At 35.6% G+C, this 27,301-nt stretch overlaps 1 protein-coding gene and 1 long non-coding RNA gene across 2 annotated transcripts in view; both read right to left on the bottom strand.

Moving 5' to 3' along the window:
- Positions 1–27,301, bottom strand: part of CHSY3 (chondroitin sulfate synthase 3) — a 183,515-nt gene that overhangs the window by 38,164 nt on the left and 118,050 nt on the right. The gene's annotated exons all lie outside the window — the stretch shown is intronic.
- On the bottom strand, positions 1,252–8,909 carry LOC121061917. The gene is made up of 2 exons (XR_005815331.1): positions 8,768–8,909; positions 1,252–2,830 (listed from the first exon to the last, which is right to left on the bottom strand). It is a non-coding gene; the product is annotated as an uncharacterized LOC121061917 (long non-coding RNA).

Genomic DNA, 27,301 nt, shown 5'->3' on the forward strand with positions numbered 1-27,301 from the left:
AATTTCAGATTGTATTTCAAATATGACAAACAAAATATTTTTAGATATGCCTCATTTTCAGGTTTTCTCAGTGTATAAACAGTATAGAAAGTCTAAACATAACAGCCATATAATCTTGATATAAAAAAAAAATAAATTTCAGCTGCTAAAATAACTTAATTTCAAAGAGTTTCTATATATATTACTCTAAGATGCTGGTGCAACAAACATGATTTGACTAATGATCTTTTCCTCCACAGAAAACAATTCGTTTTCCTTCTACATTTTTAGGAACTTAAGATTCATAGAGCAAAACATGCTTTGAAAATTACCACAATGTAGTACAGAACAGAAATATAACAAAATTTTAAAAAAATAGAGAAATGACTATATAAATATCTAGTAACTGGAAAATATTAGGATGCTTACGCTTTTGGTTATTTTTACACCACTACCACAAGGTGTTGCTTTGCCAACATTGGAAGAATAGCTAACCAGTATACATATATATGTATATATATATATATATATATATATATATATACACACACACATCCATATACTTTAATCATTCATCTTTGGGAAATTTCTGGTTCTTAAAGGGCAAAGAAACTCAAAGTAACCAAATTCAGAAATCATTCTAATAAAATGTAATATGGTTCAATACCGTACCTAAAATGTAAATACCTTTTGATACTAAGCATGGACTTATAATTAATATTTAATTTCAACCGTCCATACAGTTTAGTCTCTTTCTACATATGGTACTTTCAGCACCAGGTTTTCCATTATGATATATACCTAATGGAGAACGATGTCAAAAAATTTGAATTGCCACCATCTGTAAGAATGACTATACATAGGTATATCATAACAGAAATAAAAGAGTAGTTTTACCCATTTTTGCCTCAATACCATAGGACAAAAAAAAAAAGTTAAAAAGGTTTGTGTTATTGTTCTTGAAGTAATTTTTCTGGATTTATTCTTAGTCTTAGAAATAACAGGAAATTTAAACTGTCTCTTTTTGGAATTTTTTTTTTAGAAATTTTCGATTAACACAGCAAGACATTCTATGTTTTCTGCCTTTAGTTGAAGACACTTGGATACAATGAATCTTTAGCAAACACATAATCTATTTAATCTTTCTTGAACTGTAATTGAGCTCAGCAGGTGTTAAAATACAGCTTTTTTAGACATTGTGAACAAAAACTGTTTCCTTTCCTCCATCACATATTTGTTCCTTAATTTGAAAAATAACAAATTACATGGGCATACTATGAAAAAGACATACATTTTAATGGATGGAATGGGAAAATTTTTGTATACTGCATGCTGTTAAAAGAAGCAAATGACTGAATTCATACATATAAAATATTCTGTATATCTTATAAAAATGCATAACTTTGCTATATGAAGTGGTATATATAATGTGTAGTATATTTCATATGCAACATGTAATACATTAAAGATTTTACCATGGTTAATTAGAGAATACCGACATGAATTTGGTTTACTCTACAAATCCAACCCCCAGTGTCTTAATGCTTAAAGTCATGATTTAAGATAGCCACAAATGTAAGACTGCTCAAGTAAAATGTACACACAAAGATGACCACCAATAATATCCTTACATAATCACTATCTGCCACAGACAAGAAAAACCCAGAGATTCTCACTTTCAGATATATTCAGACTGACATGTTTCCCTCTTCACATGGTGTGGAAACCACCAAGGAGCTCCTCATGAAAGGCACTATGAAAATCCTGCAGTTAGGGAGGGATGACTCATTTATTTTCTGCAGTGTCTTTGAGAAAAGTCTTTATGTGGCTTGATGAATCTACTAACTTCTTCTTAGGCTGGAACCATTTACTGTGTATTTTTTGACCTGTCCATCATTTGGACCTCAGTCTGGTAAAATGGTTTTCAATCTAAATAGATACTGCAATAAATGAAGCAACCTCATGACTTCTTGTAAGCATCTCACTTAGAAATGCCCTTTTTCTGATTTGGAACAATACACTCTTAAAAAGCTAAAGGTTATCGTTTTGTTTTGTTTTAATGGAAAATATTATTGCTGCTCAGGGCCTATTTTTATCATCTGCTGGCTGCCTCACACATTCTTATGAGTGCAGTAGATTTGAGCAGTTCCTAACTGCATCTAGAACAGAAAAGCTGAACTCCACTGGATCTATTCATTATTTATTTATTTATACAGACATTTAATCTTCTTGCTCACTTCATCTTGACATTCCTTCTTCCAAGCTCAGAGCTGAAACAATGAACAGCATAGCACAGATGTCAGCTGCTGTCCAGACTTTCAGAGTAAGGCATTGAAAGAGGGAACTAGTAGAAAACGAGGTTCACTGTTGCAAATGAAGAACTCCCCACCATGCCACAGCTGCCTATTTAGGTGATCACAGCAGCACACAGAGTCCAAAGGAACAATCTTCATCACTTTGTGTTATCATTTTAGCCCACCAGGAAGTGTAAACCCACAGTTGAGTTGATCAATATGCTCCTCCAGATACTGTTAAAATCATTGCCCTGCTTATTCCCATTAGCAACAATATTTGTTGCTATCTGTTAGAATTGTTTTAAGCACTGCTCCTGAGAACTCAATGTCGTTCTTGAAGTTCCTGTCTTTATAAAGTGACCAACCTCTCCCACACCGCACCTCAGTGCATGTCCAGTAGCAGTTTCCAGTAGCTTCCTAAGTGCCACTCTCTTCTAATTTACTCCACTTTCATGTCAGCACTGTATTCTCATTTTCTGCAGTATCATGCATGCTTTCATTCTCTCTCCTCTGGCACAGCTCCTGGAAGCATTGTGCTTTCCACTTTCTTCATTTCACTGCAGGAAGACATCAGAAATTCAATTTAACTAAGTAACACACCCAAGAGCAGCCTGGCAGCAACTGCCAGAAAGGGTCATCTCTTTTCATGGACTAATAGACTAGAGCATCTTTCATAGTCAAGCTTACATACCACAGACCCTTTCATACCTTGTATTTGAGCTTCACATTAAAGTCTATACATTATTCTTGGCAAAGAAGTAGCTTTTCAAAAGCTGTTGTGAAGGAATCAGAAGGAAAATAATCTGTCATTTGCCTCAACAGTTGTTTCAGATTTTAAACATATTCCCTTTAAAAAATTTGTTAATTTTTCAGTTTGACTTTCTCTGCTTGTACCTTTCAGCCCTTTTTGTTTTGTCTGACTTTGATAAGAAAAGGAACCACCTAGTAACAATATTTTCACTTATATTTTCAAATAATCTAGTCATACCTCCATCTCTTTCACATAAGATATACCACTGAAGTCTTGCGTTCAACACTGACATTTTTGCTCTCAAACAATTCAAAATGCATATGCTAGACACACCTCCAGGCGACAATCACAGGTTTTCCTGGTAGAAGTAAAAATTCCTCCTTTCTACTCTACTATTCCACGTTTTCAAGGATTTTGCTAACTCCAGTGGCCACACTGTAGGGTCAGGCTCAGCTTACTGGCTGCTTTGCTGGCTGAACCCTGTATGGAGTTCTTGTTTTCAGGAACACAAAGCCTTCCACCACATTTTATAGGAACAGTTTCCTTTCCACGTTCCCCAGCCACCAACTCTTGCCTTGGTTAAAGGCATACAGTGTTCAAATTAAACATGTAATTGAGATCACCCTGCTCCCTTTTAACCTATCTTTCCATTGTGCCTTTCATGACAGTTGTCGGGTCTAGCAGGGGATGTTATTCTTAGGAAAAACTTATGATGATTTCTCCCAGTTGATAAATATTTGTAAAGACCTCACATATTGTTAGCTGTATCTTAATGACTTTAGCTTGTACTCTCTTCATAGCATATAATGCTGTTAAGAAAAATGATGCGAAGCAGTATTAAACAGTTAACAAAAGCCATTAGTTCTACACAATTTACCTTTATTAAGCAAACCTGAATCTCATCAGGGGATACCAATGAATTAGGCAGAGAGTTTTTATTTTCCATATAACAATTGTGATGAATGTTAACGACATTCTTCAGTTTTAACTCTAATTCATTTTTCTTCTTATTGTAACAAATAGTAGAAAGCTGCCACTGGACCTAAAGATGTCAATCTAGTTCCAGAACCAGTCTACAGAAGTCAGTTATGGAAGAACTACAAACTGGGACATACAGCCACCAATGTATGGGCTTGCAAAATACCTCTGAAGATAAGCACCAAAAAAAATAAAAATAAATAAAATTAAAAAAAAATCAAAGCAAGCAATCCTTCTATGGAGATATGGAGATGCAGGCAGAGAGGAAGTCACCGGTAACACATGATAAAAGTATCTGACAACTGCAAAACTGTCCCATTCTATGATAGACATGGTGTGATCTACTACATTAAAATAGTTCAAAAATTAATCGTTTATAAAATTCTAAGGCACACACACCACTATTCCAATAGCATGCTTAACAGCATCCAGACAGACAGACAGGCAGGCAGGCAGGCAGAGATGGAAGTCCTGATAAAAATATAGATGAAAATTACTCTTTTCTGCTTTGGTCAAAGTTTTTCCCTGCTCCTTCTCCCCATTAAGCATTGAATCTGCTTAGATTACAGGGAATGCTGAAAACATCAAGTGGGTTTTAAGCACAGTAATCTCTTTTTTTTTCTGAAAAACTATCATGAAATATCCATGTCAGGGAATTCTAAAGACCAGAGCAAACAGAATGTCCACACCAGAGAGAAGGTAGTAGGCATTTTGTGGACTGCAACAGTTAAGTGAACAAAGTTCCTTCTGTCTGCTAGTTCAGGCCACCAGCCAAAATAACCAAAGAGTCAAGTAACTTTTACAGTAAGTTATGTAATTTCACAGTTGTGGATCCTATTACTAGATGACATCATATTTTTGAGCTAATGGTTAAAACTCCTGGCTTAAATCTATGATTGTGAATGTTCTGTCAAAGAGTAGGTAAGGTATGACCTGAAATCTTATACTGCATTTTACAGTTCACCGTTTAATGTACAGATTATTATAAAATAGTAAAATGCAGTAATATAAAAGCTCCATCTTATGCATAAAATGAAGTATTAGAATCAGATATAAAGCTACTGAGAAAGTAATAGGAAAAACCATTTAAACCACCAAAAATGGTTTAAATTCAGCTAGTGCTTGCTCCATATGTTAGCTGGGAGAAAACAGAAAAGACAATCGATTTTTTTTTTTTATTATTAAACTGCACTCTAATTGAAATGAAACAAGAAAACATTCATCAAATGCATGAAATACTTTCATCAAGTAACATCTTATCAGGAAAGGTTGACTCAGATGACAAGCTTTAGTCATAGTACAGGCAGCCTGTCAGTGATCACACAAAATAATTGTAAGAACAAATTCTAGCATACTAGCCAATCCTTCTACAAACCTGTTTTAATAGTTGTTTGTACAAGTCATGCTATACCTGAGGAGTTATTTCTGTAAATAAGTACATTACATACAGCATCCACTGGAAATCACAACACTCGAACATAAGCTGCCACTAGTGCCTCTAATGTAGTGATCAAAACTCAATTCAGGAGACAGCTTAGTATGGGAATATCTGAGTCTATATTTCTAAGAGGACATATCAGATTCATCTAAAAAGTGTAACTTATAGATTTTAATGTGGCTCTTAAAGTGAAGAACAGTTAAAATTGGGAGAATTTTAGCAAAAATGAGAAAGGACTGGAGGAATTGGACAAGCAAAGATACTTAAGAAAAAGAATCAAGGAAAAAAGAATACAGCATTAGGAAAAAGGCAAGAAGATACAGTACTGCTTAGCCGGATTAACCTTTACGGAACATTATGTAAACAACTCTGAATAATATAAATGCATGTTATAGTAAAGAAGATATTAAGGTTCTTAAGCTTGTATACAACAGTTGTCACAAAAAAAAAGAAAAAAAACGGCAAAATAAACAGGCTTACTAAAAATGTATTTCGGAAAGTGGTGAAACAGACATATTGTTCATCTTATTTCCATTTCTAAGAGAGTTTTCAAGATTGAATGCAAATCTATCATCTTGGTTTACTGTATTTGTAAACATAGAACAGGACTATGTAGGGCAACATCTGCCAGAATTTACCACCAAATGTTCTTCCCAGCCATAATTTGTAAATAAATCTCCCTGGGTTTAAAAATTTAGATAACTGATCTCTTCTGGATGTAATATCCAGTGGTGTCAGTATCCAACAAGCACAAAAGCATGTTTTATTTCTTTTCCAAGACTGTGGCAACAAATAAATAAATGCTGGGTTCTGGATTTTGTTGTCGTTGTTGTCTCTCTCCTCTTTTCCCCTCCCCCCACCACGTTTTAGTTTTCTGCACTGATTACTTTGCAGTCCCATTAAAGCAGTCATTAGTTTGACTGTTTCACCCAGATTTGTTTCAAAGGAATCTAATCTTCACGTAATTGGAAGTTTTTCTGAATTGGTTAGATTTCAGGCTCTAAAAGACTAGGTTATACCTTAAACTTTTCACCTTACCAAGCAATCCAAGTATGCTTAAAGTGTTTGACAATAACAATATAGCTAATGTTGTTAGGAAACACAGATAAAGAACTGCTGATTTTATGATAGTATCACTAGGGACCAAGAGATCCAGCTCTCAAAAGGAAAAAAAAGAAAAAAAAAAAATATATATATATATATATATGAACCTCTCTTATGTTGTTCTCTTTCTAGAAAAGTGAGCTCCTGAAAAAATTTAGCCATAAAATTACATTATATATATAAAGCTTCACTGTAAGAAGCACAAGATTGATTCTGTGTTTCTCTTTTCTTTAGTCAATTTCAAATCCATGGATAATCACATCTGCTTTGCTCTCAAATACATGATGCACATAATACCTATCATTTACACACACAAAACAAAGCGAAAAAAAAAAAAAAAAACACTATTATTTACAAGCAGATGATCTAAGCAAGCAGAAGCTTCATAAACATTGAAGCCACACAACATTTGTGGCATATACAGATCCCCTAGATCATTCCTTATGCAACAGAGAAGTAGCCATTTATCCCAGATGTTCTTCCTTTCTTCACTCTCAGGTACTAAGTAGTCGTTTTCAGCGCAGGGAGTGAAAATTCTCACAGATCACCAAAATGGCTTAAATAGCATGTAACATCCTCCCAACCTACGCATCATGTCTCCAAGACTAAATACATCTGCCAAGTATACGTCACAGGATAGGACCTGCTCAGTTATGCTCCTGTAATCCCACTGTTATGCTGCTTTTTCTAGCATCTGCCACTCACAGTTCTCCTCCCTCACAATTTCATTCATCTTGGCAGGCAAGCTCCCCAGGAATGACCAGCAGCTGCTGTGTCTGCAGATCCCAGCAACAGATGACAACAAGCAGTAACAATACATGCCAGAGATGCAAGTACTGCTGATTTCTGCATCCTCTCAACAGGCTCTTCAGCCAAGAAACAGTCAGGATGTGGAAGTTTCAATTATTTAAATGAGCTAAAATAACAAACAAGAGATAAAATGAAGTCTTGCTCTGCCTTCCAGCAGAGACAAGGGCGTTCCAGCACAAAACAGAGGTCCAGCTCATTGAGAACAGAGAGCTTGATAAATCAGCTAATACCTATTAAAAACCATCAGGTTAAGTCATTAACTACACTTAAGAGTAATCTTAAAAAATAGGCTTACAGAATGTCTTATAAACAGTAACAAGCCCTAACAGAATTATTAGCTATGATATCGGTGGAGAACATCCTGACAATACTCACCCCACTGCTAGTAGTATGCCCACAACTACAAATGGATTTATGTGAAGGAAGTGTGAAATTCTCTAAATCAATGTGTAACAATGTCTTCACACCACACATCATGGTCCAGGTGCTGGGTGTATCGGGTTCCCCTGTCACAGTGTTCGTGGGAGAAGGCTGCACAGTGCCCTGTGCTGGTCGCCTCAGAGCCCCCTGGCCGTGGTGGTGGCACCTCAGTGAAAACTTACCTAAGAAACGGCAAAATACACTGGACGGGGGAGGGTGAAGGAACAGAGTGGGAAACAGCACAGAAAGCACCAAGATCAGAGAAGAAGGATGAACAGGTGCCATTTGAATTGGCAATAAATTATATTAATTTTCTCCCATCCAAGTCTGTTTTGCCCCTGATGGTAATTGTGATCTCCCTGTCTTGGTCTCGACTGATGATCAGCTTTCCCACTTCTGATTTCCCTATTTTCTCCCCACTTCTCACCAAGGCAGCGGAGTGGCTGAGTGGGAGTTTGGTCCTTAGCCAGGGCTAACCCACCACACTAGGTAAATGCTTATCAAGCAGCTTCTAGCTTATAATGGCAAGTACCAGAGCAATAGTGTCCAAGCCCCTTTTCAGCATGAGCTAGGCTTGCACACTGCAGACACAACAGAATATTTCATTACAAGGCCTGTTCTGTGACCTAATTTTCTAATTTTGTCTGGACAGAGCTGCCAGGATACATATGGCCAAGGACACTGAGCCAGTAAGCTGCAAACAAGCTTGAATGCAGAATTCCAGACTATACTATCACAGCACCACTTGTGAATATATCCTTAGGCTTAGTAAGCTCCATAAGAATGCAACCAATAGCTAAATCAGTATCTGAGCAAGGATGTAATTTTCTCCCAGTGCAACTAAAACAAAGTACAATCCACTGAGTACCTGACTGATACGATATACTTTGGGGAGAAATTATAACACAACACTGATTTTAGGCTGAAAGCATAAACTGAATCTCAATTAGTCAAAGATGTAACTTGTATTCAGTCTGCATCTTCTCAATATACCTTCTGAGTGATAGGCTGACCTTCTCATATCAAAAATATGCAAACCAGCACAGCATTCTTCAGAGACAGAATTCAATGACACAAAATGACAGGTAGAAACTAACTACTTCCTTAACTCTTCTTGGAAAACAACTTTTTACTCAAAATCCTCTAATGGAGGATTCCATGCATTCAGTGCTCTAGACCTAATAAAACAACTGTTTCCCAATGGCAATCACAAGATATAAAAGCACCAAGCCACTCTGAAATCATGCTCCACTCTTTCCTTTCTAACATAGGACAGCTGTATGTTGTCTGGAGCTAATCTGATTACAGCATGCAAAAGTAATCAAGAAGAAATTAATAGTCTAGGAGCAGTGAAGAGTACATGACTTCTTAGTTTTTAGTAAATTTTTTTTTTTTTTTTTTTTTTTTGTTATGAACCTAAGGCCATGAGCAGCTAAGTCTAAAAATCAAGTTCCTATTTTTTTCTCAAGATGCTATTATGAGTGCAAATGAGAAAGCATTAAGAAAGTCATTTAGGCAAGTGGGAACAGAATGATAATGAGGTCCTTCATGCTTGTTGAAAACTGGAAGTCATAATAAAGGAAGCAAATGACAAGAGTAGTAGACAACCACCAGCAAAGAGGATGGAAAATCAGAACAGGTTATGCAGATACAGCATCAAAAGGAAATAAGAAGCCAATATATCTTGAGCTCTCTGCACCATCATTCCCCATTCTCACTACCAAAACTCAGTGTCTCATCTTTTCATAGACTAGAAAGGGAAAAAGAAAGAAACAAGCAATTTGGAGATCCAGGTGCAATTGCTTACTTCTTTCTATTATACTGATAATACTGTTTTGCAATAAATCTTTCAAAAGTCTCAATGAGAAAGAGTAGAAAGTAATTCCTATAGAAAAAAAAATAATCAGAAATCCTAGTTGAGACACAATCCCTATATTTAAGCCTTTTTTTCAGAGGATTCTTTTCCTTCATTTCTTTGTATCATTAGAACAAACTCTCAATTTCTCCCAGCCTAAAAAGTGCTGAAACATGACAAGGAATTGCTTCAGTTTCACTTAGCTAATCCAAACAGAAAATGTTAGAAAAGTGAAGATGAAAACCTAGTCAATATGACTAATAATTTGGTATAACATAAATAATAAACCTTCCTCTAAGCATTAATTATTATAACCTCTGTTTCATTCAGTTTCAGGCACTACACTTGAAGTAATAACCAGTGATAATAATGAGAAGCTCTATGTCTAGAAGATAGAACCATTGAAAAGTGACTGAAAGAATTTGGGATACATATTTTAGAAAAGAATGAGAGGAAACATGCTGTTCAACTCAAAGAGATGTTCTTTGTCTCCTGTGGGATTTCACAAGTATCAGTAGTTAACACTGCAGCAAGAGAGAGCAGGGAACGAAGCAGTTAGTAAATGGAAATTTAGTTAATACTGAAATAGACTGCCTAATGAGGTGATGGTATGTTTATCACAGGAGGTTTCTAAAATGAACATGAGCAACTGTTTATCTAGAATGACATGAGTAAGTGATTCTGAAAGCATGAACTAACTATGTTGTGAGATCTGCCCAAGCCAGATTTTACAAAGAGTAATGTTAAGGGCTTTCTCTACCATGGCCAATAGCAGTGAATGGATGATGGAAGAAGTGGTAATGTATAGATAAAATCTCTGTCGGTTATTTAAGAGAAGGACAAAAGAAAATTCAAGGGTTTGGTTTGAATTTAAGCGAGTCATGGGTTAGATGACACTGCATTTACTGATACTTAGAGCTTTCAGATGACACACCACATGGTGACCATCACATTTAAATGAAGCTAAAGGGTGTAATTTTTTTATGAATGTATCAATAATCTACAGAGGCTGGGGAGAGCATAAAAATACTGAAAACAACATCTAGCTAGGAAAAAAAAAAAGAAAGAACTGCAAAAACAAAAATGAGGGAAAATAAGGTAGCAATCTTCCAGTATTCAGAAAATCACTATTGAGATGCACTATGCAGTGATGAGCTTTTCCACATGTCTGCTGGGTACCCAAGGAAAAGGATATGAGGAATGGGATTCCATTTGGAGCAAGATTATTTTGCATGCATGGCAGAAACAAATATTTTAGCTATATACTGAGGAAAACCTTTATGATATCATTAAATTGGAAATGTCAGTGTCCGATCTAGGAGGCTTTTAGGAATGAATTTGACAAATTTATATAAGGGATAGTCTAAGCAGCCTTTAGCAGATTGCAGTGCACTAAATCAATTGAATCCAGATGACTTTCACGTAGCTATATTCCCACATATCTAAATAACCCTGAAAGTTAGACCCACATTTCAAATTCAGCAAAGACTAATGTATCAGAGTGAGCAAATCAGAAATTAGATATATTTTATCACGAAAAATGATCCTTTAAAAAATTTCTGTGGATTCATGAAACAATAGTTTACATGCAGAAACATCTACTTTCCATATAAATGTAGTCTAAAAATTTCTCTATTTTAAATAGTATTGACAATTTAAAATCCCATACGTGCAATGATTGATATAGGGTCTGTAAGACTATCGTTATCTGGAAAGATACCGCATTCTGTCTGGAAAAATTCCAGTAACCTTGGAGTTTTCTAAACTGCTAAAACCTGATGCTCCACAATAAAAGTTCAGTTCTAACTCGAAGGCTATATTTTGTTTGAATCTAAAATACTAAGATAGGTCAAAACATTCACGGTTTCCTCAGAGGAATGCCTTTCATGTACTAACTGAAAAGTGCTATATCTACTCTTGAAAATTATCAAAGCTTTTATACATGTCAGGCAGAACAAAGTCTTTCTCACTTAAATTTGTCCTGTTGAAGACCATTACAAAACTTTTGCTCAGAGGCAATAAGGATTATTTTATAACACTTTTTTTTTTTTTTTTTCCTTTTTAGTATTGTTTACTATTTTTGTATAGAGAAGAAAACCAAAGCTTTCTTTTTAAAACTCTGCTAAGGACAGACAACATGTGGCAACTCATAATCAAGCAGTAAAAAGGCTGTGATACTACACTGCTTCAAAGAAGATAGAAGAGCTCAAGGTCTCCAGCATGTGGCCAGCAGCCATATGTTCCCGCACATTTCTGTTGGTCAGACTTCAGATGTCTGAACACAACCAGTACAATATAAAGGACAAGTAACAACCTTCCAGGGATTGAGATGACTCACTCACAGCTCTTTGCAGCTCACGTTCGGAGAGGTACCATTAAGTTCAATTTGGGTGAGCAAAAAACTCGTCCACTTGAGAAGACATAGCTGCAAATCCCACCGTAATCTCATTACGGTGCGAGCAGCACCGTAATCTCATTTCATGATTTTCTAGCATTTTAATAGGTACTCTAATAGAAAACACATTTTGGGACTAGGTTGTCATCAAGCACAACAGATAGAATTTTATGAACAAAAAGGACAAGCATAGAGAAAGTAAAAAATGTCCTCATCAGTGATTACTCTCCTAATCTGCCTCCATCTATTTACAGAAGGAGATAGAAGACAGGAAGAGAAGTGGACACAGAAGAGGAAAGAAGGGAGGAGCTAAACAAGAAGAATACGTATGAGGAATGTGAATGAAGAAACCATGGAAAATGGAAAAAAGAGAAAAATTATTAGCAGAGGATTCTGTCATTAATAACTAAAATACAGGATGGCATAAGGTACCTGCCTAAAAGTAGCTGGATGACAAAGTCAAGGACATTATAGCGTTTTTATGAAAAGTCAGGCGGGCAAACCAAAACCTTCCATGACGCACCAAAAAAAAAAAAGTGAAATTAAAATCTGTGACTATAAGAACATATGTTCTAAGTATTGATTGTAGTTATGAAAATGTAGTTATGAAAAAATGTTCCATGATATGGTATGCTGGTATGCTGATTAGCATACTTAACTGAAGATGAAGTCTTCTGGGGCAGAAAGAAGACAGCGGTTTCAAAATATTTGGAAGACTGTATTCATAGTGCATTATACTTCTGTGAGCATTTTGATCACTTACTTTTCACTCGAATTTATTATCACAGACAACTGAGTAAACAATGTTGAAGTTACTCCCACAGTACTCCGAAGTTACTCTCACACTACTGCTTCTCACTAGTCCTGTTTTCTCCTTTGTGAGATTTCAGTTTGCGCATTCTCCTGTTTCTTTTTCATCAAAAAGTGCAAACTCTCGTCTTTCCTACTTTTTCTCCAGCTCAGATTTTCACTTGCTTCCTCAACACTTTTTCCCAAACTCTATCATTCTCTTCCCACAATACATACGCAGAGCACATTACTTGACATATTAAAGGTACCAAAGTGATCAATCAGTGTAGGCAAGAAATACAATGTAGAAGTTGAAACACTGGGTATCATCCAATTGATTATATGGCAGGTAATACCTTAAATAATTAGTTTCCCTCTTATCCAGAAGTTCACACCGCTCAATCAATGCTCATCATCGGTTTTGTCTTGGCCATTAAATTTTAGTCACATCAATGACTGTGAGTTTGAAGAAGATCAGGGGTGGTGCTTACAGCTCATCTGAAGCATGACTGATCCAAAGCCCCAGCTGAACACAGGGCAGCAGGGACCCCTCTAGCATGCTGGCCTGCAGCAGATGAGCTGCAGGGAGAGGCTGGCAGGAGACTATCGCATGTGTTCACAGAGTCAGGTTTGAGCACGATGGTCAGACTACATCTTTTACATAGCATTTCTGTATTGAACGCAAAATTTCACATACATACTGCAAACTCTGCTAGCCTGTAAGCTTGTTTATTGGAGCCACTATGCAGTGAAATACTCACTAGGAACCAGTATCTTTCCATCTACACATGCTAGGAAAGATTCTGACTCAGATACAACTTTCTCTTGTAAATTTTTAACTATGTATGCCCATTTTCATGGCTAATGTGACCTACAGCCCTATAGGTGGGATCTGGATTTATATCTAAATGATCTCTAACCTGCCCCTCTCCCCTCCACCCCCAAGGCATGCTTATTCAGACTGCATTACAATCACTACACCAGATGCTTTCAGTAAAAGTAAGTTTTAAGAGTTTGGCTAAAGGTTGAACTTCAAAGTCCCCAAAATACTAGCAGCAATTAAGCTAAGCTTAGGCAAGCCTACATAAATAAACTTATTAACAGAAGCTAAAGGAAACTGAACTGCACTAAAACTGAAGTATCCATGGAGGAACTTCCAAGAGTTTAACTAAATTGGTTTCGACACTTTAAATCACTCCATGAACACCAGCAGGTCTTAGATTTCTTAACCTCTCACAATTTCAGAACATTCTCAAAGTAAGTAAACACTGACCTTCAATACAATTCGGCTCTACACCATGCAAATCAGGGTGACAGCTAGAGGAAAGGGCCACGTGTTCTCAAAAGATGCCAGACCTTGCCTTTCTAAGGTCTAAGAGAAGTTTCACAACATAACATTAATACATTTTGCTAGTATTGACATATTTGTCTAACATGCTAAGGTTTGGAAATCAGTTAAATAAGATGTTGCCATCTTTGCACTCTGAGCTTGTGCACTGAGTTACCTAAATCTGTGCAGAACCCTTTTACCCCTTGGATACAACTCTCTCTGTAAAAATTCTCCAAATATTTTCAGGAAACTGTGATTTTCAGGAAACCAGATATTTTTAAAATTTTAATAAGGTTGCCTACATAATGTAGGAGCCTGCATAATGTAAGAGCCTTAAGAGGCCCCACAGGACTGGGATGTCATTTCAGCAAGCTTCATATAAGTATTGTTCCCCCTTTGGCAAGACCTGGCAGCAACATGAAGGGATAGCATGAGTCCGTCAGGCAGTAACACACCATCAGCACCCAAGACCTTGTCATCCTTGATTGGACAGATACCAGGAGAGATTATAACTTACGCAGAGGTTAAAACAGGATTGGAAGGACAAGGGGGGAACCATGTGACAATGGAAAACAAACATCTGAATTGTCTAAATGAAGAACCTAGAAGAACCTCTGTCCCTGACTCACCTTTTTCCACTTTGCATAGAAAGATCCAAGACAATGAGTTGATGAAGCTGATATGCAGAAAGCTGATATGAAGATTCACAACTATGTAGGCACAAAATTCTTTTCTATACCTTACTCTCTAGAAGCTATTACCCTGTGCTTATTAAGCATATCTTTCTGCACTTTTGAAAGGAACACAAAAGGAACACAAGCCATTGTTTTAAAAAACTAGCCTGATCACACTCCTGAAGACTTACATCACATTGTTAATTATCCTGATTTATTAAGCCTTCAGTATTAACTCATTCTTAAATTTCACAGCTCAGACTGATACCTATAAAAATAGAGAAATACTTGGATACAAGTAGGTAACTTGCGTACAATATTTAAAGGGAAAATATAATTTGTCAGGAAATAAAATATCCTAAAGACCTTGAATATTGGAATTGAATACCAAAATTAATAGAAATAGAAAGCTAATAATGAAGATTAGATTCACCAGATCACATGTGAAGACACTGAAAATGATTCTGAAACTGTTCATAGAATAATACCACCAGCTGACTGCAGTAATATTTTGAAATGTTACTTTTACTCCAAAGTAAGTTTCTGCCAAGCTGTAAAGCACCTGAAGGATTTAAACTCCAAGCAAAGAAAATCGGTGAAGGTATTATACACATATTCCAAGTTATATAAATTTAATGCTAAATACAATAAATTCTTCCTCTTCCTCTAACATAACAGCCAGCTGCAATTCCTGGCAACTCTTTTTCTTTGATTAAAATGTAACCAATAAATACAAAAGAGAAGTTATGCTACTATTCAGAAGATGCAGGTATTTCATGATGATTAGGCAATTGTAAATAGGTACCCCAGAAAAAAAGAAAAAGCAAATTTTATGAAAGAGTATAAAGGAGAACAGGTGTACAGCTTCAGCAAGACAGATTAAGAAGATGGTCCTGGAGAAAATGCCAAAAAGGAGTTGAGGCAACTGATTTTGTGTGTCCTAGAAGCAGTTCAATGGTTAGCAGAAAACAGAAAATTAAACATGACAATGAGTACAATCCCATCTAGAACCAGAGGGATAAAATAAACATCACTTCACAAGTGTGACTTTTTGCTCTCTTTCACTTTGCACCACTAACAAAACCAGTCAGAATTTTTACTCTTTTCTGTGAATCTCAACATGCAATTTGGAGCATCAACAAATTAAAGCTTCAGGGTTCTTTTTAAAATGAAGTATTTTATTATGCAAGACCTTGTTTAAGGAAAATGTGTTGTAAAACTATCTGGCTTCAGTACATTCTGTTAAAGAAAAGAAAAAATGGATTATGCTGTATAGATTGCAACAATTTAGAGCTCATAAAGCCATTTGAAATTCTTCCCAGCAAGTATTTTCAGGCTCTTTTGCTCCCTCAAGCCATTATAGCAAAACACTTAAGATGCTATTAATAAACCAGCAGTGAATCTTTCTGAATTCTGCCCAAACACACCAAGACTGAAATGCAGCCTTCACCTGGGGCAATTTAGTTAAGGCTGGAATGACTGTGCTGTATTAGAATCATTTTAGAGGTATGAATTCAAAATAAATTTTCTAAGTGATAGTACATCCTCTGTCCTTCACTTGCTAGCTCTGTCTTCCTTAGTACATTACCATGAGCTGCAGATTCAGTGGACTTGCTTGACCTGTGTGTATAAATAGCAGGTGCTGCTTTCTACATTTAGGATCAAATAGAGCTACAATGAAATCAATGACCATAACTCTGGTGTCAGCACTATCTAACTTCACACAGGGATTAGAATTCATTCCAAGCACCAGCAGCTCCCATTAGTGCCAATGGATAAAAGGGCTCCTTCAGCAAAAATTTTAGGAAAGGTTGCCAGCAGAGGTAAGGGTGAGAGTTGGCCAGACTCTGGATATGCCACATGGCTACAGAAACATGTTTCTACCTCTTTTCTAAAGGTCTAAAAAGAATGTTATGAGCTACAAAAGAATTGTTTGCTCCTCAGTGAGTACTGTTCCTGTTTGTACACTAATAGTGAAGGCTGAAATCTTTCTTTTTTACTTTGTTCAACATTAAAATCTCTCTTATCCAGCCACAAGCAGGTATCTGCAATTACATGTCATGCAAAAACTTGCTAAAGGAGACCTATCAGTAATCATAATAGAACAATCTGTTCTCTGCTTCATGACATTCTGAGGTCTGTACTGCAGAGAGGGTTTGCCATGGCTTTAGGGAGAAAACAGGCAGATGGCAGCAAACAACTTGTGTCCTACTCTCCTGCTGTTAAACTGTCTTTTTTTTTTTTTTTTTTTCCTCCTGCTGAGTGCCTTGCAAGGATGCATTTCCAATACTTTGACATTTCATTTCACAACTTTTTTATGTCTTCCTTATGAAGGACAAAGACAATTAATTTTGTTCTTTTTATGAAATAGGTCTAACTTATTTATTTGAAACAAACAGTGCATGCTATACATTTTGGTTGCTGTGCCACCAGAATTCAGCAGTTTGATATCACAAGACTATACAGAAAATAAAATAAATAAATAAATAAATAAAAGCAATGAAGTAGTTAAAAGAAAAAGAAAAAGAAAAAGAAAAAGAAAAAAGGGAATTCTTTTCGATAAAGAGTAAGAGGTCTCCACACATTCTGTTGATGATTACCTTCTTTATTACACTAGTACTTGAAAAGCAGAAATATTGTTTTGTGGATGAAGGTGTGCAGGAAAGTATAATGTAGTTTAATGTTTAGTGCTCATACTTGAACTAGACATGTTAGTTACGCTCTTTTTTTCCCCACAGTAAAACGTAACTTAAAATATCTTGATTCTGGAGATCTGTAAAAGTATACTACTTACTGCATGGATCAAGAGGTTTTACTGAGAAGGATGAGCAGTGCTGCTCTAATAAACCAATTTCAGTTTCCAGTCTGTGGACTTCATTACTGGAAGAGTCCCACTCTCATGTTTTAAATATATGGAGGTAAGTACTGAGAACAGTCACACTCCTCCAGTTTAGTGAAACTTGGCTCCCGCACAGAAGTGTCTGAGAGCATGCATGGTGCTGTGCTTGAGCCACCGAAGGTGCTCTGCTTCCAGCTCTACTGTTCTGTACCACAGTGACACAAACCCGCCTGCTGTCTGCTTTGCTTCTGGCTTGAGCATTACACTATATAAAATCCAGACAGATGTCTTAGCAGGCAAACTCACATTATGGGACAGCTAAGCATAACTTAACTGTCCTTTTTTTCAAGCTTCCAGTCAACGGCAAAGCTTAATGTAATGGCACAGAGCTCATTTGAAAATTACTCGACATAAAGTTCTCTTCTGGCTATGGGCTTCAGGATGATACGTTGTAATTTAGACTTACAGGCTTGTCAGACCTAAAAATAAATAAATAAATAAAATATTATATGCCATGATTGGGACAGTTATTTAAAATGTCTTCTGAAATAAAATACATTCATTTTGGGCAGCTCAGATGATGAGGTATCCTTAGGATGGCTGAATCCACAGGCTAAAGTTTGTACCTCCAACTTTTATAAAGATGAGTAATGAGCAAAGGCAGTATTCAACTGTGTAGTAGTGCAAAACTGTTATACACATCAGATATTTAGAAGCTAAATATTCCTATAAACACATGTACTTCATGAAACACAGTAAAGTTAATATCATGATAAAAGGTGATGCCTTGATGTCTTTCATGTTTCAACTGTATATGCATTAAAATTTATTTCTGTGGAAAAAGCTTGTGAAACCCACAGAAAAGAGTTTTTACTGTGCTTAATGATTTAGAGGTCATGTGAAAATCTGTTCAGTAAGGAGAGTGATGGCCATGACTGGAAGATTCATTTTACAAGCACAACCTTCTCCCAGTTAAAGAAATTAAATCTATTTAACTTTAACTTTCTCATTATACTGGTTGAGTAGTACTAAAAAACAAGTATGATAAGCTTTTGGGGCATTTTGAAAGTTTGGAGGAATTACTTTTAAATCTTCAAGTGCAATGAAGACAAGGATTCCCTCAAAGAAGGAAAAAAATACTACATTAGTACATATTTACAATGTAATGAACTATTTTCTTGCAGTTCTCATGTAATTATTAGAATGACCACCATTGCCTTTTCCAGAATTAATAGCTTAGAAGCATTAAGTGTCATGCATGCATTTGGAAAAGCTCCATGTATTCAATGGAAACTACATTAGACAGAGTAACAATTTATTTTTTTATCATATAAGTATCTCACTACCAATTCTAGAAAACTGCAATTTACTCATTAGTTTTAACTTGCAGTAAAAGATGTAAACCATGTTTATGATGTAAACTGGTACCATATCAATTTTTCAATTTTGCTATATATCCACCCTTTTATTCTATTGCCACATACAGAATCCAGGAAATTCCTATCACCTGCTTTTCTTTATGGGAACAGACACTGGACAATGAAGGAACTGAATCTGAATGCAATTATTGAATTTTGTCTGTTTGTTATTACAACTAATAATATATTAATATAATACATTATCCATAGCAAAGTATAAACCAGAAACTCATACTATTTTGTTATTGATGTTGCCCACCTGAAATTCATTCCACTTTTTCTAGCTAAAACATGAAATTATTTAAAATTGTTAATCAGGAATTGCTCTAAGACGTGTCATTAAAATAGCAAGTTTCTCATGTGCATAGCTCACTGAAGAAGAAAAATTGAACATCCACTTGAGACAGCAGAGATCCCTCAAGGGAACGCCAACCACAGGGATATACTTAATTGCTGGTTACAACAAATCACAGAACACATTAAGAGGAAAACCAGGCCTCAGTTTCCATGCACAGAAAATTAATTCAATCTCACAGGGGCTCGTATGATTTTCAGTTGGTGGAGAACTCAACTGGAAGTTTTGTAGCTGGTATGTGTGTGGGTGTGTCTATGTGCATAGGCATCATTGCAGTGGAAGAGAAAACCATAGCACAAGAGAAGAACAGTACAGTTTAGTCATTATCAAGTTAAGTACTGTATTTCTCTTGTGTTGTGTGTTGCTCAGATAAATAAAAAAATACATAATGCAGTTCCTATAGACAGGCCTCAGTTGCCCTCTCCATATGCTAGCGTGGTTTTCACAGTGAACAACATTGCACCTGAGCAGTCATCCTCAATGAGAATTCTGTTGGCCACCCCCTAGCTTGCAGACAGGGGCTGTAGCAGCTTAGGCAGAACTCCAAAAAAAAAAAACATGGAAGAAAGCCACCAGGTGCTTTACAATTAATTGATCAATTTTTCTGTTCTAACAGAAGAAACGGCTGTTTCCACCCTGTTAGTATAATTTTGATGCCAAACACCCTACACCGTTCTTCTTTTGTGTAACTGCTTTCTTATACCTCCACTACATTATGCTCTTACTGCATGCTACCACTAATGCAGAATAAGATGGCTAATAGTATTCTTGCTGCATTAGGCAAAGTATTGCCAGCAGGTAAAGAGAGGTGATCCTTCTCCTCTACTCAGCACTGGTGATGTGACACTTGGAGTGCCGTGTCCACTTGTGGGCTCCCCAGTACAAGAGAGACGTGGACATACTTGGAAGAGTCCAACGTAGGGCCACCAAGATGACCAAAGAAATAGAGCACATCACCTGTGAGGAGAGGCTGAGAGAGCTGGGACTGTTCAGCCTGGAGAACAGGAGGCTCAGGGGACATCTCATCAATGTCTATAAATACCTGAAGGGAAGGTACAAAGAGAACGGGACAGGCTCTTCTCAGTGGTGCCCAGTGCCAGCAAAAAGGCAATGGACACAAACAGAAACACAAGAGGATCCATCTAAACATCATGATAGATGTGTGGGTGATTTACTGCGTGGGTGACTGAGCATGGGCACAGGCTATCCAGAGCAGTTGTGGAGTCTCCCTCCTTGGAGATCTTCAACAGCCACCTAGACAAGGTTCTGGGCAACCTGCCTTACGTGTCCCTGCTTGAGCCTGAGGGTTGAACCAGATGACCTCCAGAGGCCCCTTCCAACCTCAAGCTTTCCATGACTGGGTGATTCTGTAGTAATAATGAGTGGTTTTTACCAAACTGTAAAAAGTGCTGTTCTGGATGAACTTCATTATACCATAATAGCATGCTCTGTTACAGTCAAAGTGCAATTGAAGTGCTTTGTGGGGCTGCAATAAGTATACATCATCCATTATGCTTCATCAAATTAAATTTAATACCAAGTAACCACATGAAACCTACAAAATTTTCACAACAGTCTCCCCACCAAGTTTCTCCTGCCCAGGCTTCATCATCTCAAAATCATCCATGGACATGCCCCAGCTATATATGAGGGTCATTTGGGTTGATTTTGTGTCGAACTACTAGTTTGAAAGTATAATTATGGCCAAACAAATCTTCCATGTAAAATATCTAAAGAGTTTTTAAAAATACATTGGGCAATCTGTAAGAAAATAGTGCTAAACAATATCGTCACATTCATTTTCATCACTATTACAATGTCAAGCACACAGTGCAGATAAATACTTCAGCTACCAAACAACAGGAGCTCTAGATGTAACTAATTTTAAAATTAAATTGCTTTGTTGTTCTTCAGAAAACACATATTACACTGATTTTATTTTATTTTTAAAGAAAACACTCTGGAGAGCTTGAGTATGTTGTTTGAGCTAAAAGAATCAGCAAAACATTGCAGTATTCAATTTATGACAACTGTAAAAATCCTTTCCAATAAAAGCGAAAGGACAAATGGTATAAATAGGAACCTATTTACTTATTTCTACTAATACATAGGGATGTACTGGAGTGACATGTTTATGTTGACAGACAACCTATCTGCCAGCAGCAGATGTTTGTCTCAGTGAAGATTTACGTATACAAAAGAAATCGTATTTCAACAAAATTAATTCCACTAAATCAATTCAAAAATATTTATTTCAGTATTTAATTGTACTTTCATTCTGCACTGGTTCCTGTTACATTCATTAAATTTGCTCTCATTTAATTGGGTTCTTTATTTTCTCACCAATTGCGTTGCCTTTCCTTTCCTGAGGCTACTCTCTCCATTTCAAATTTCTTGTTTTAGATTACTGCTCATTTCTCTCACCCTTTGTTACTTTCACAGTTATTTCTACCTGGATGGATTTTTTCTCTACTTACTTTACCAGATTTTTCTCCATGAGAGCAAATATCTGACAATCCATTTTATCTTCTATTTATTTCTACTCATTCACCCTCTTGATCCCTTAAATTCAGACTATGTATTTCCATTCCCGTTAACAGTACAGATGTAATTAGAATGTACATTGCAGAAAAAGAAATAAGAAAGTATGAAACAGTATTTCAATTTTAAAACATTAGTGAAAACAACAAATCCCTCCTGTAAAGTCATAGGCCAAAATTATTGCACTTAAAGGAACTGTAGCCATGAAACCAGTGTTATACTGAAGAAATTTTATGTCAGATTGATTGCATCAAATCATTTCCCACTGCAAGTCTGAAAATCTGCAAATGCAGCTATTCCATGCAGCATTGTTTTTAGTCTCTCATAAAACTCAATTCTTCACTATCTGTGTAGTACCCACTCCACTCATGGTATACTGCTTAAGTGCACATATTTTGTCCAACAGAGTGGTTTCAGTCATCTCTATAGTTGTTGTAAATCCACCAAAATTTAATAAGATCTCCTTTTGCACAGGGAGAGAAAATAAACTTTCATTCATCAACATAAATTGTCTTAATCTAATGACATTGTTCACAGTATCCAAATTAAAATTCTCTATTTTTTTTTTTTCAGATTTGACATTAACTACTTCTGCAACCTGATTTTTTTAAATTCCATACAAGAGATATTTTCCATGTATTATTTTAAATCAATAGTTCCGCATCCATACAGGACAAGACTGATTTCTGAAAGTTTGTTAAATTCAGAAGTCTTTAAAGTCAAGCACACACAGAAGCATATCACTGGCTAAACTATACCTACATGGAACAGCAGCACTAATGACAGTCTTTGATTCTCAAACATTACTAATACTTTATACCCATACAAACACTGCAGCATGGTTTGGTTAAAGCAATACTTTGTTAATTGTCCCAGACGTCTAGAAAAATCACTATCAATTCAAAAGCAACTGGGATAGTCTAATATTTAGACTTAGGGTTGACTGGATTATTTGTTGGTTATGTTGGTTTTATCTGAAGCTCTAAAATAACTCAAATACATTAAGATCATATATTCAATTTTAACAACATAAAAAAAATGCTTCTACTTAGCTCTTACATTTTAGGAATCAGGTGAGTCAAAAATCCTTCATGTCTGTTTCCAAGCAACACAGGAATATTTGTTTACCAAAGTTATGATCTGTCTACAAATTTCTTAGTACTCTTTCTACAATACTTCACAACCAAAAACCAACCATCAAACAAGACAAAGAAAAAAAGAGAGAGAAAAAAATTGGCAAGTTTTTTTTTTTTTTTTTTTTTTCCAAGTGTTCTGCCAGGAAAGATTACAGACAAATCCTTACTTATTTTGACATCAGAAGATTATGTTATTACTATCTGGTAGAATTATAATTCAAATGTGTGTATTTTAGTATGAAACAACTGAAGACACAAATAGTAGTAACTATCCAAAATGAGTTAAATGTAAACCAGCGATATATGGCATGGTCATGGAACAAAAAATTGGTACAGGTATACTTACATGTCTACTTGTACAGAAGACCTTTTCTGCCATAATATTTAAATATACAGGTACGCTGATAAATTACATGGTCATATATGCACACACTCCAAATTTAAAGTGACACAGAGCAGATAAGATAAAAATTAAAGAAAAAAGATGAGTTCAAAGAGAACTTACTGTTAGACTGCAAACGACATTTAAAAACTTGAAAGATGTTTTCTTCTTTAATGGATACACAATTTACAGTTGTCTTAGAACTACTACAAGTGAGCAAAATGTATTAAGAAGTATGATATCACCACAGTACTAAAAATTGGGAAACATATAAGACATTTGTAGGGAGACTACAACCCCAAAGAATAACCATTATTGTTCTTATTATTCTTATCATTATTTACTTAAAATAGGACAATGTCCTGATTAATTCCTATTTAATTTTAGACATTAATATTGGAAGCCCTAATATACAAGGAACAATTTGTAGGGAATGGCAAAAACATTTATTAAAATACACAGAAAAAGCAAGCCTTAAGTGCTAAAGTTAGCAAGCCTCAGTCTGCAGATATTCAATATATAGATCTTGAATCTAACTAGAGAAATAAATATAGTTCCTCTTAACATTTCCAAAGTTGTATCTATTAGCTAGCTATAACACAATCAGTTTTGTTCCAGCTGTAAGGTACACTACATTTCAGCATTTAAAACACTCTCAAGAATGTTGTCTTTGATTGAAACCTTACCTTTTAATATAAAACTGGAGAAGATATTTCAATCTACTTAAATAGGTTTAGTGTGCTGTATCATATTAAGGCAAGTTCTCCAAAGAATGTTCCAGTAAAATTTAGTGAAAAATAACAACTGCAAGACAACATTGCACTACAATTAAGACACTAAAAGTGACTGTAACAGCATAATCACAGTCTTAAACAAAACAAGCATTTCAAGCAACCAACTGGTGAAGGATGTCATTACTTAGGGAGACATCCATTTCTAATGAAAAGCACCTCTGAAAAACACAAATAAGGCTTAACACAGAATTCTGATATAGTTGTATTTTTACTACCATGGCTTGCAGTAAATCTCAAATATCCATGGTCACACAGTTTAGTTCAAACCGTGTAGGAAAAGTTCCTAGTTACATCAGACTTTAAAAATTTTAAATCCACAGGGCTGCTTTGGACAGATATGTCAAAACTTCAAAAACTTACAGCACTATGTTTGAAACTTACTTTCACCATTTTATTTCAGCGAGCATGAGAGTTTTTCAAATATAACACTCTCCTCAGTGATAATTTATCTTTGCTAAAAATGAAATTAAAATGTTAACAACATGGGACCACAGCAGGAGGAAGTGAGCATATCTGCAGATACAGTTTTGGGTTGCAGAAGCAGTACTTGTCACTATCCATGCAACCAAATGAATGGTTTTTGCTTTCAGTGAAAGATGTGATGATTACTTATAATTTAAAATAAAAATAACAGCTGCATATGATTTTATATGGAAATACTTGTTGATGGAATGCACCTTTTTTTTTTCCTTTCCAATCCTTAATTCTTTTTAAAAGCAGTCTTAAAATAAATAATAATAATGAAAAAAGAAAGTCACATCTTGAAATCTGAAGCATCGTTATCCAAAGGAAACTTACCCTTCATTTTTGTAGTTTAAATCATGTACTGGGAGAGATTTGTTCCCAACTGAACCTTTCAAAATGATATATGAAACAAACTCATGTTAAAAAAGTAGTCAGAGCTTTCTAAAAGTGTTCAAAAATCTGTAAAATGTGTATGTGTATGACATTAAAGGAGTAGGATGTAGCATTACCTGAATACTTTAGAAAAAGGATTTTATTACTCAGTTCAATCTGTTTGCACTTTGGCAGAAGTTTCCTCTTGCACTGTAATTCTTTATAATGACCTTTCACAAAGTTCAACATGAGTGAGAACTGCATCTTTTTTTTTTTTTTTTTTTTTAATATTGGTGAATTCAGTTTGTATTTTGAAAAGAGGAGAAAGTCCTGTTATCAAATTAGCTGTTACAAGAATCATGAGAATTTTAGCATCCAAACAACTGCAGCAGAATGTTTTTTCCTTACATCTACAGGCCACCCTTTAATACAGTTCTGCCATGAGGTTGGTCACCAATCCATAAACATGATCAAAGTGTTTAATCATTCTAATAACATACCTAGCATAATAAAGTCAGACTCCCATAAGAAGAAATGTGTTCAAGCATAAGACTACATTGCTTTGACAGTAATTCATCCCCACCGAGGAAAATCCATGTCAGTCATTGCCAGAAAAAGACAAAGGCAAATTTTGGTGCAGCATATTTTTATGAAGTAGCTAGCTATCACTGATGTTTAATCTCTGTTTCATGGTGTACTGAAAATTTTTTTAATATGTATATATATGACTGTTGGTAAATTGTTCATTCCAAGGAAAACACAAACAAACAAACAAACAAAACCTTTCCTTGATTTCTTGTTCTGAAGTAAATACTTTGGTACTACTAAGTTACAGTAAATATTATATTTGGTTAAATTTTACAGACCAAAGTAGTCTTCGCAGGTCTATTTGGTTTGCAGCTTGGTAATGCCTTACATTGGTATTTTGCCTTCTGCAAACTAGCACATTAGTTAAAATGTCATATATGAACAGCAACTTTCCATGAGTGCAGACTGTGATTTTCCAAGGCAGATAAATTTGATGAACTATTTGCTGTGGAAAATAACCTAGACTGAGAATATCATTTAAAAAAAACAAGCTTATACATTTAATAACTCCTTACTGTTATTAATGTAAATGTGTTAAAATCTTACAGTCTAAGCATTTCCACCAGATATTATATAAAGTTACTGTACAGACTTTTAACATATGAAATCTATTTTTTTCACTGTGAATCAAAGGAAAGCACTTTTTATCCTTTCCCTTTTTGCTGGAGTTGAATTAGTGCTCCTGCACTTACTAAATTTAGTTATGCTTTTTTTTCCTTTTTGTTTTTCATCAAAGGACAGATAATCCACACAACTGAAATGCAAAGGTAGGTTTAGAAAGCAACACACAATACCACAGCAAATTCATTGCACAGAAGGGCAAAGATAATTGATTCCAAATCCGTCTCAGCAAAAGATCTGAAGCAACAACAAATTATAGCAGTGAGCATACAGTAATTATCCAAGATGAAAACTGGACCTCCGCTGATCTGAAGTTATCAGCTAATCCTATTAGTGCTTTTAAAATAAAATGTATTAGTTATTTCCTAGAGAAGTTACCCCATTATTAATGGCACTGCTCAAGTGCCATTCTGTTCAAGTCAGAAAGTCACTCATCTAAGATGTGTAAAGATATGTATGTAGGAATTTCAGAAACAACTTTTCATCTAACACTTGAACTCTGGACCTTCTGAAAAGTCATGCAGAGTACTCAAAATCCTGACAGCCCACATCACGTGCATGAATGCAGTAAACAGTGTAGACACAAACACAAAGCAAGTACTCCCTCTTTTACAAAGCAGACAGCCCCTTTCTGTTCTCACCTACCCCATAGTATTGTAAAGGAAACTTTACAAAGGAAAATAATTAGAAAAAAAGTCAAAAACCCTCAAAACCATCCCCTTTCATATCTGACCACACAAGTCACCCAGCATTCCATATTCTTACAAAATTTTCCCAAAGCTCAACTAATCTTAATTTATTTTTTTTGCATACAGCTCTATTTTTGCATTCCTGTCTCATCTAGCTATACAGAATTGTTTCCAACAGCACACAGGCAGTTTGTTTGTTTGCCTTTTTTTTCTCCTTTCTTTTTTTTAAATTCCTTCAACAAAGAAGAATGGAAAGATAGGAACAACTGTTTGGCTAAGTTTAA

The sequence above is a fragment of the Cygnus olor genome, chromosome Z (genome assembly GCF_009769625.2).
Source record: "Cygnus olor isolate bCygOlo1 chromosome Z, bCygOlo1.pri.v2, whole genome shotgun sequence".
Taxonomy (NCBI): Eukaryota; Metazoa; Chordata; class Aves; order Anseriformes; family Anatidae; genus Cygnus; species Cygnus olor.